The 8,677-nt window shown below is 22.9% G+C and overlaps 1 protein-coding gene across 2 annotated transcripts in view; it reads right to left on the reverse strand.

The window, feature by feature from the left end:
* Positions 1-8,677, reverse strand: part of hs3st1l1 (heparan sulfate (glucosamine) 3-O-sulfotransferase 1-like1) — a 135,528-nt gene that overhangs the window by 23,051 nt on the left and 103,800 nt on the right. The gene's annotated exons all lie outside the window — the stretch shown is intronic.

Here is an 8,677-nt window from a genome sequence, read left to right on the forward strand (position 1 = left end):
GGGACCAAAATGTATATTTTCTTGCAACACCTACCAATAGGAGGTTCAATAATAATTTTAAATACTTATTACTGTATTGTGCATTTTGTATATTATTATTATTATTATTATTATTATTATTATTATTATTATTATTATTATTATTTATTTTTTTTTTTTTGTTTTTTTTTTTTTGTTATTGTTATTAAAATTTATATTTATTTTTTAGGGACCAAAATATTTTCTTGCCACAATGGGAGGCGAATTGGGAAAATAATACTATATAATTATTTTAAATATGTATTACTGTATTGTGCATTTTGTGTATTATTACTATCATTATTATATTTTATTTTTACACCTTAGTTTTTTTAAGGACCAAAATTTATATTTTCTTGCCAGGTGAACCAATGGGAGAAAAATTGGGGAAATAATACTATATATTAATTTTAAATATTTATTACTGTATTTTGCGGGGTTTTTTTAATATTATAATTACCACCATTATTATATTTTGTTTACATTCTTTTATAGGGACCAACATTAATATTTTCTTGCCACACCAATCAATGGGAGGTAAATTAGAAAAATAATACTATATATTGATTTTAAATATTTATTACTATATTTTGCATGTTATTCTTCTTCTTAATTTTATTATTATTATATTTTATATTTTAATTTTTATTTATTTTTTAGGGACCAAAATTAATATTGTCTTGCCACTCCTACTAATGGAAGGTTAATTAAAAGAAAAACAAAACAAAAACAAAGGCTAAATATTGAGTCATAAATATGTATTACTGACCATGAAACAGTATTTAGCATTTTGTTATTATTAATATAATAAAAGGATACTTTATTATTAATATTGTTATTTTTTGCCATACTATGGTATATAAATTGAAAACAAAAAATAATAATAAATAAATAAACATTTAGCCACAAATATTTATTACTGACCATGAATGCGTATTTTGCATTTTATTATTATTATAATTAACATTAATATCACTGCTAATAGTAGGACTAAATATTTATTACTGACCAATAATCTGTATTTTGCATTTAACAATTTTGCATATTATTTTTATATTTCATTTTATTGTTTTCACCAGATGGTAGGTATGGCAAATAAACTGATAATTAAAATTAATTCACAAACATTATTTACAATTACGAAACGTATTTTGCATTTACATATTATCATTATTATTTAATATTAATTATTCATATTAACAAATAATTTTATTCTATCATTTATTTATTTTTTTTATTTTTTTCAAAATGTTTACTTTCTTACTTGTTAATTCTGAGCCCCGTCTGTAATGTTGGTAACGGGTTCAAAGCATACTGTGCTCCTGATTTAGTTTGATGAAGACGTTAGCTGCTGGTTTATCTCTAGACCTGAACATGAGGGCTGCTCTCTTAATTAAGCAGACGTTCAAGCCTCCCTCCGCGACTCCAGCAGAGCAACAATGTGGCTGTATGTTCACCAGCAGATGAGCGGATCTTCCATACGACAGTCATCAGCCCCGCAGGAAGCAAACACTCAGGATGTGGCATAACATAATCCCAAAACTCCTGCATTAAAGCCCAGCAACTCGCACTTTACATTGACATGCTTTTTATATTGTACCTAAGTGCCAGCAAATACATTTAAAATGTTACAAATTGTTTCTATTTCAAATAAATGATGTTCTTTTGAACTTTCTATTCATCTGTGAATCTATAAAAATAAAATGTATCACGGTTTCCACAAAAGTATTGTGCAGCACAATGGTTTTCAACTTTGATCATAATCATAAATGTTTCTTGAGCAGAAAGTCAGTATATCAGTATGATTTCTGAAGGATGTGACACTAAAGACTGGAGTAATGATGCTGAAAATTCAGCTTTGATCACAGAAATAAATTACATTTGAACAGATATTCATATAGAAAACTGTATGTATATATATATATATATATATATACATACAGTTTTCTATATGAATATCTGTTCAAATGTAATTTATTTCTGTGATCAAAGCTGAATTTTATATATAGAGAGAGAGAGAGAGAGAGAGAGAGAGAGAGAGAGAGAGAGAGAGAGAGAGAGAGAGAGAGAGAGAGAGAGAGAGAGAGATAGGTAGATATAGACAGATAGATAGATATAAAAAATTCAAAAATAAATAAGATTTAAATTACATTTAAAAATATATATATTTTAAATTTTATATGGTTTTAATTTAAATACTATGCATTTTTTTGGGGAATTAGTCGAAAAAGGAAAGAAATTTAATTAATTTAAAACTTTAATATCATTTTATTTTATTTTAAAGCTTTTGTTTATAGTTTTCATTTTGGTTCCAGTTTTAGTACAAAATAAATCAGTAAAAACAACTGCAACAACCCTGAATCAGACAAAAAAGTTGATTATATTTCACTTAACTAGCCAAAATTTAAATAATAATAATAAAAAATAAAATAAAATAAATAAAACAATATATATAGTTTTATTTAGTTATTTTAGGACATCAAGTTAATGATAAATATTGCCTTTGCAACCAGCAAAAACAACAACACATTAATAAAAATATCATAAAACATTTTATTTATTATGAAATATATAGCCAAAAAAAAAAATCAATTCGATAAAAAAAAAAAAAAAAAAAATTCAAAAATAAAAATTTCACGTTAAATAATATTTAAATACCATTGCAACTAGCCAAAAAAAAAAAAAAAAATTATATATTATATATATTATATATTATATATATATTATATATATTATATATTATATATATATATATATATATATTTTTTTTTTTTTTTTTTTTTTTTTTTTTTTTATGGTTTTAATTTTAGTTTCCGTTTTAGTAATTATAATAACCCTGAATAAAAAAAGTTAAATATTGAAATAAGATTAAATTTTGGTTATAACACCCAATATTTAAAGGTGAATGACAACGCAGGGCGTTTTATATTAGTCTGAACACTAAACTGAATACAAACATACTGATATTTCCATTAAACACTAAATCTTTTAATCTAGTCTCTGCTCTGCGAGCTGATGTAATGCAGTCTGTGAAGGTGACAGACAGCGAGGTTTAGGAACAGAACGACTCCATCTCTTCAGCATCATTTCCGACACGCCGCGCATGAGGCTAATGTTGAGCGACGGGCCGTTTCCCCACCGGGAAGTCAAGAGAAAACACTCAAACAAAACACCTCAAGATCCTCCCTCCACTCGGATGAAGAGGCGTTTACACACGGCCAGAGAAATCAATTAAACCAGCTCCTAGTGCTTTTCCTGCTCACATCTGAATCCGCTTCGAAACACAACATTCGTGATCATTTAACTGCATCAGAACGGATGACAGGCCAAACCGTTATCTGCACGAGGAAAAACAAACATCAGAAAATGCCTCTTTGCTTTGCGATTAAAGCATCTCTGTTTCAGACAGCCTGCTCTGTGGTCAGTATACGGAAGCCATGATGTTTCTGTCATTTAATTACCTCAAGTGCACTGGGAAATGACATTTTCTGCTTTTAGTATGCAAACATCACGTTTATGATTGCTCATGGATAGTGGGAATGATTTAAACAAACCCTCTTATGCATGTAATTTATCCTGTGCTCCTAACTATAAATGTTTGCTCTGAGGCAAAACGTTTAGAGAAAAACAAGGCTACATTTTTGTAAACAAATAAATTTTCTAAAAGTAATTAACTAAATAAAAAATGGAATTTAAGTATATTTAAAAAAAAATATTGGTAACACTTTATTTTACGGTTTCTTAACTAGTTGCTTATTAGCATGCATATTACTAGAATATTAGCCAGTTATTAGTACTAATTAGGCAAATTTTAATGCCTTATTCTACATCCCTAATCCTACCCAATACATAAACATAACAACTACCTTACTAACCATTAATAAGCAGCAAGTTAGGAATTTATTGAGGAAAAAGTCGTCGTTAATACTGAATAAGTGTTCCCTATTCTAAAGTGTTACCAATATTACTAGTACATTTAAATATTATACTTCATTTTTTTGCCACAACTACCAATGGGAGATCAATGGAAAATTAAATGTATTTATTATTATTATTATTTTTGTAAATCAGCATCCGGATTTTTTTTTAAATAAATACATGTTTATTACCGATCATGAGACTGTATTTTTACATTTAGCAATTTTGCTAAATAATTATTATTTTTATTCAATGCAAAGTACTAAACCTATAAACATAATTTATATAAAGTTTGTACTAGAGACAAAAGTTTGAAGAAAATGAATCAAATTAAAGAAATAACAAAAAAAATTAAACTAAATAAAGTTTTTTTTTTAAATAATATTTATTTTAAATACATAATGCATGATGTCAGTAAATAAATATTTTTAAATAATATTTTACAGACTAACATAACAAATAATATTACTTATAAAATTACTTTTTTGGTCTTTATTTACCATGAAAATAATTTTATATTAATAAAGTAACATTTGTTTAAAATAGCACATTTATTCATAATACATGACATAAATAAAATACTATTTGACAGACATTTAGATTTCAAAGTTGTAAATAAAACAGAGAGATAAAAGTTTGAAGAAATTGAATCAAATTAAAGAAATAAAAAAATATATAATTAAACTAAATAAAGTTATTTTTTTTAATAATACATTTATTTTAAATACATAATGCATGATATCAGTAAATAAATATTTTCAAATAATATTTTACAGACTAATATAACAAATAATATAATTACCTTTTTGGTATTTATTTACCATGAAAATATTTTTTTTCGAAGCTGTAAAAAATGTATTTAATTAAAAAACAAATAAACCAAGTAAAGTAAAACGTTTAAAATTAGAATTCATTTATAATTTATAAAACATGTAAATAAAAAAATATTTTGCAGACATTCATTAGTGATTTTATGGAAATTGTAAATAAACCAGAAATACAAAAAAAATATATATATAAACTAAAAACAATTGTAATGAAAAACATTAAAATTGTTTAAATAATATTTTTATAATACATAATACATGTAAATAAATAAATATTTTTCAAATAATATTTTGCAACCATTTATTACTTTGAGACGTTATTCACCATTATAATTATTTTTCGAAGTTGTAAGGTAATAACTAACAAAAAAAAAGAAAAATATAATTAAAATAAATAAAGTAACATTTGTTTAAAATAGTACATTTATTCATAATACATGACATAAATGAAATACTATTTAACAGACATTTATATTTCAAAGTTGTAAATAAAACAAATAAATAACTTACTACATAAAGTAAAATTGTTTAAAATAATACATTTATTTTAAATACATAATGCATGAAGCAAATAAATAAATATATATTTTTAAAATAATATTTTGCAAATATTTATTACTTTGAGTCTTCATCAATCATGAAAATTAAAACAAATAACAAAAAATAACTAAATAAAAATATAATTAAACTAAAGTAAATATGTTTTAATATAATACATTTATTTATAATTTAATATTTAAATAAATATTTTTTAAATAATATTTTACAGATGTTTATAACTTTGAGGTCTTTATTGAAAGTTTTTTTTTAAGTTGTAGTATACTTTTTAGTTACAAAGGCAATATTTAGCATTTTAATATTGTTTACCTTCATGTCTTTAACTATAACTAAAATTGAAAGAAAAACAACTATACAGACATATTTATTTAATATTTACTTGACTACTAAAAATGACTAAATGTGCAACAAAATTAAAATTAAAAATGTTGGGTATAACCAAATTTTAATCTTATATCAATATAGTACTATACTGTAGTACACTTCACAAGAAAATACCGTTTCAGTCTATCTACATTAAGCTTTAATGTTTAATTCAGTGTGACTTGCCATTTATTTGTATTATTTGTCAAATTTACTACAGTAAAACATCCCAGAATACCCTAGCAACCACCCAGAATACCCTAGCAACCACCCAGAATATCCTAGCAACCACATACCAATGTGCCAAAAGTTACTGAGAATGCATTAGCAACTGAAGAGCAATGCAATAAAAAAATAAAAAAACTCTTAACACTCTTCACACTTTTCCACTAGCGCTACAGAATTATTCTTCAGGCGAGTGCTGCTCACATTATCTTCAGAAAACACGGTTCGTCTCCGAGTTCAGAAGAAAATGATGAGCGCTGCTCAGGTTTGTGTAATTGCACATTTAGCATCTCGTTCTCGAAGTCTTTAAACAGTTTCGTATCATTTTGTCACTCGTTCTGGCTGTTTCTTCTTCTCATTGAGGCCAAGACGCACGCATACATACATGCATAATGGATGAATGACTTGATTGAATAAAAACCAGAGCTGCTTGAGATAAACGGCTGCGAGGGTGTAAATTTTTGATGAGGCCCATCAGATCATTAATGAAGGTGATAATACATAGATTTAACCACAAAAGACAGACAAACGAGTCACGCTTTACAATGGTACATCAAAAGTGCCAGATTTCAAGGGATCCTGGCAAATGAAGTAATAAGCGTGTGAAGTATTTGCTCGGATGTTTATAATTACATTTACTTTATTCACCATGAATTTTCTTTTTTGTTTTAAATAAAACAGAAATAAATAAAGTATGAATAAAATATAATTAAAGTAAATAAACTAAAAATCAGATCATGAATGAGGGTGATAAAAATATTTTTTCTAAGTTCTAAATAAAATAGAAATAAATAATTAAAAAAAATATATAATTCAGGTAAATAAACTAAAAATCAGATCATTATTAAGCGTGATAAAGTTTTTTTGAAGTTGTAAATAAAACAGAAAATAACTAAATAAAATAAAAATATAATTAAAAGTAAATTGGAGTTAGCCATAAAAATTAAACAATTTATTAACCATAAAATGATTTTTTTTAAAGTTGTAAATAAAACCGAAATAAATAACAAAAAATACAAATTACAGTAAATATAAAAAGATAAATAAAAGATCATTAATGAGGGTGATAAAAAGATTTTTTGAAGTTGTAAATAAAACAAAAACAAATAACAAAAAATACATAAAGTAAATTGGGGTTAACCATAAAAATGAATAAATTTATCAACCACAAAAATTATTTTTTAAAGTTGTAAATAAAACAGAAATAAATAACAAAAATATAATATAATATAATATAATATAATATAATATAATATAATATAATATAATATAATATAATATAATATAATATACATAAAGTAAAAATAAACAAAATCAGGAAATTGTAAATAAAAACAGAAATAAATAACAAAAAATAAAAATGTAATTACAGTAAATATAAAAAGATAAATAAAAGATCATTAATGAGGGTGATAAAAACATTGTTTGAAGTTGTAAATAAAACAAAAACAAATAACAAAAAACACAAAGTAAATTGGGGTTAACCATAAAAATTAATAAATTTATCAACCATAAAAATGATTTTTTAAAGTTGTAAATAAAACAAATAAATAACAGAAATATAATTAATATACTAATATAATATAATATAATATAATATAATATACAAGACATAAACTTAATATACATATAAATAATATACATAAAGTAAAAATAAACAATCAGGAAGTTGTAAATAAATAAAAACAGAAATAAATAACAAAAAATAAAAATGTAATTAAAGTAAATAAACTACAAATCAGATCATTAATGAGGGTGATGATAAAAAGATTTTTAAAGCTGTAAATTAAACAGAAATAACAAAAAGTATAATTTAAGTAAATAAACTAAAAATCAGATCAATAATGAGTGATACATTTTTTTGAAGCTGCATAAATAACAAAAAATTAAAATATAATTCAAGTAAAAAAAGGTCTTTATTAATCAGGAAATTTTTTTTTTTTTTTAAAGTTGTAAATAAATAAATAAAATGTATATTTTTATACATTTGTAGAAAATAAAAACAGAAATAAATAAAAAATATAATTTAAGTAAATAAAAATCAGATTAATAATGAGAGTGATAAAAAGATTTTTTGAAGTTGTAAATAAAACAGAAATAACTAAATAAAAATATAATTAAAGTAAATAAGCTAAAAATCAGATTATTAATATGATAATAAAAAGGTTTTCAAGTTGTAAAATAAAACTAAAATAAATAAATCATTAAAATATAATTAAAGTAAAAAAAGACTCTTTATTAACAATGAAAATGATTTTTTGAAGTTGTAAATAAATAAATTATATTTGTATACATTTGTTTCTGTTTTTAAGTAAATAAACAAAAAATCAGGAAGTTGTAAATAAATAAAAACAGAAATAAATAAAAATATAATTTAAGTAAATAAACTAAAAATCAGATCAATAATAAGTGATAATTTTTTTTGAAGTTGTATAAATAACAAAAAATAAAATATAATTCAAGTAAAAAAAGGGTCTTTATTAACCATGAAAATAATTTTTTTTGAAGTTGTAAATAATATATATATATATATATATATATATATATATATATATATATATATACACAGTATATATTTATATATTTAAGTAAATAAACTTAAAATCAGATCAATAATGAGTGCTATTATTTTTTGAAGTTGTATAAACAACAAAAAATAAAAATATAATTCAAGTAAAAAAAGGGTCTTTATTAACCATGAAAATGATTTTTTTTTTGAAGTTGTAAATAATATATATATATATATATATATATATATATATATATAT

This window comes from Garra rufa, chromosome 2 (genome assembly GCF_049309525.1).
Source record: "Garra rufa chromosome 2, GarRuf1.0, whole genome shotgun sequence".
Lineage (NCBI taxonomy): Eukaryota > Metazoa > Chordata > Actinopteri > Cypriniformes > Cyprinidae > Garra > Garra rufa.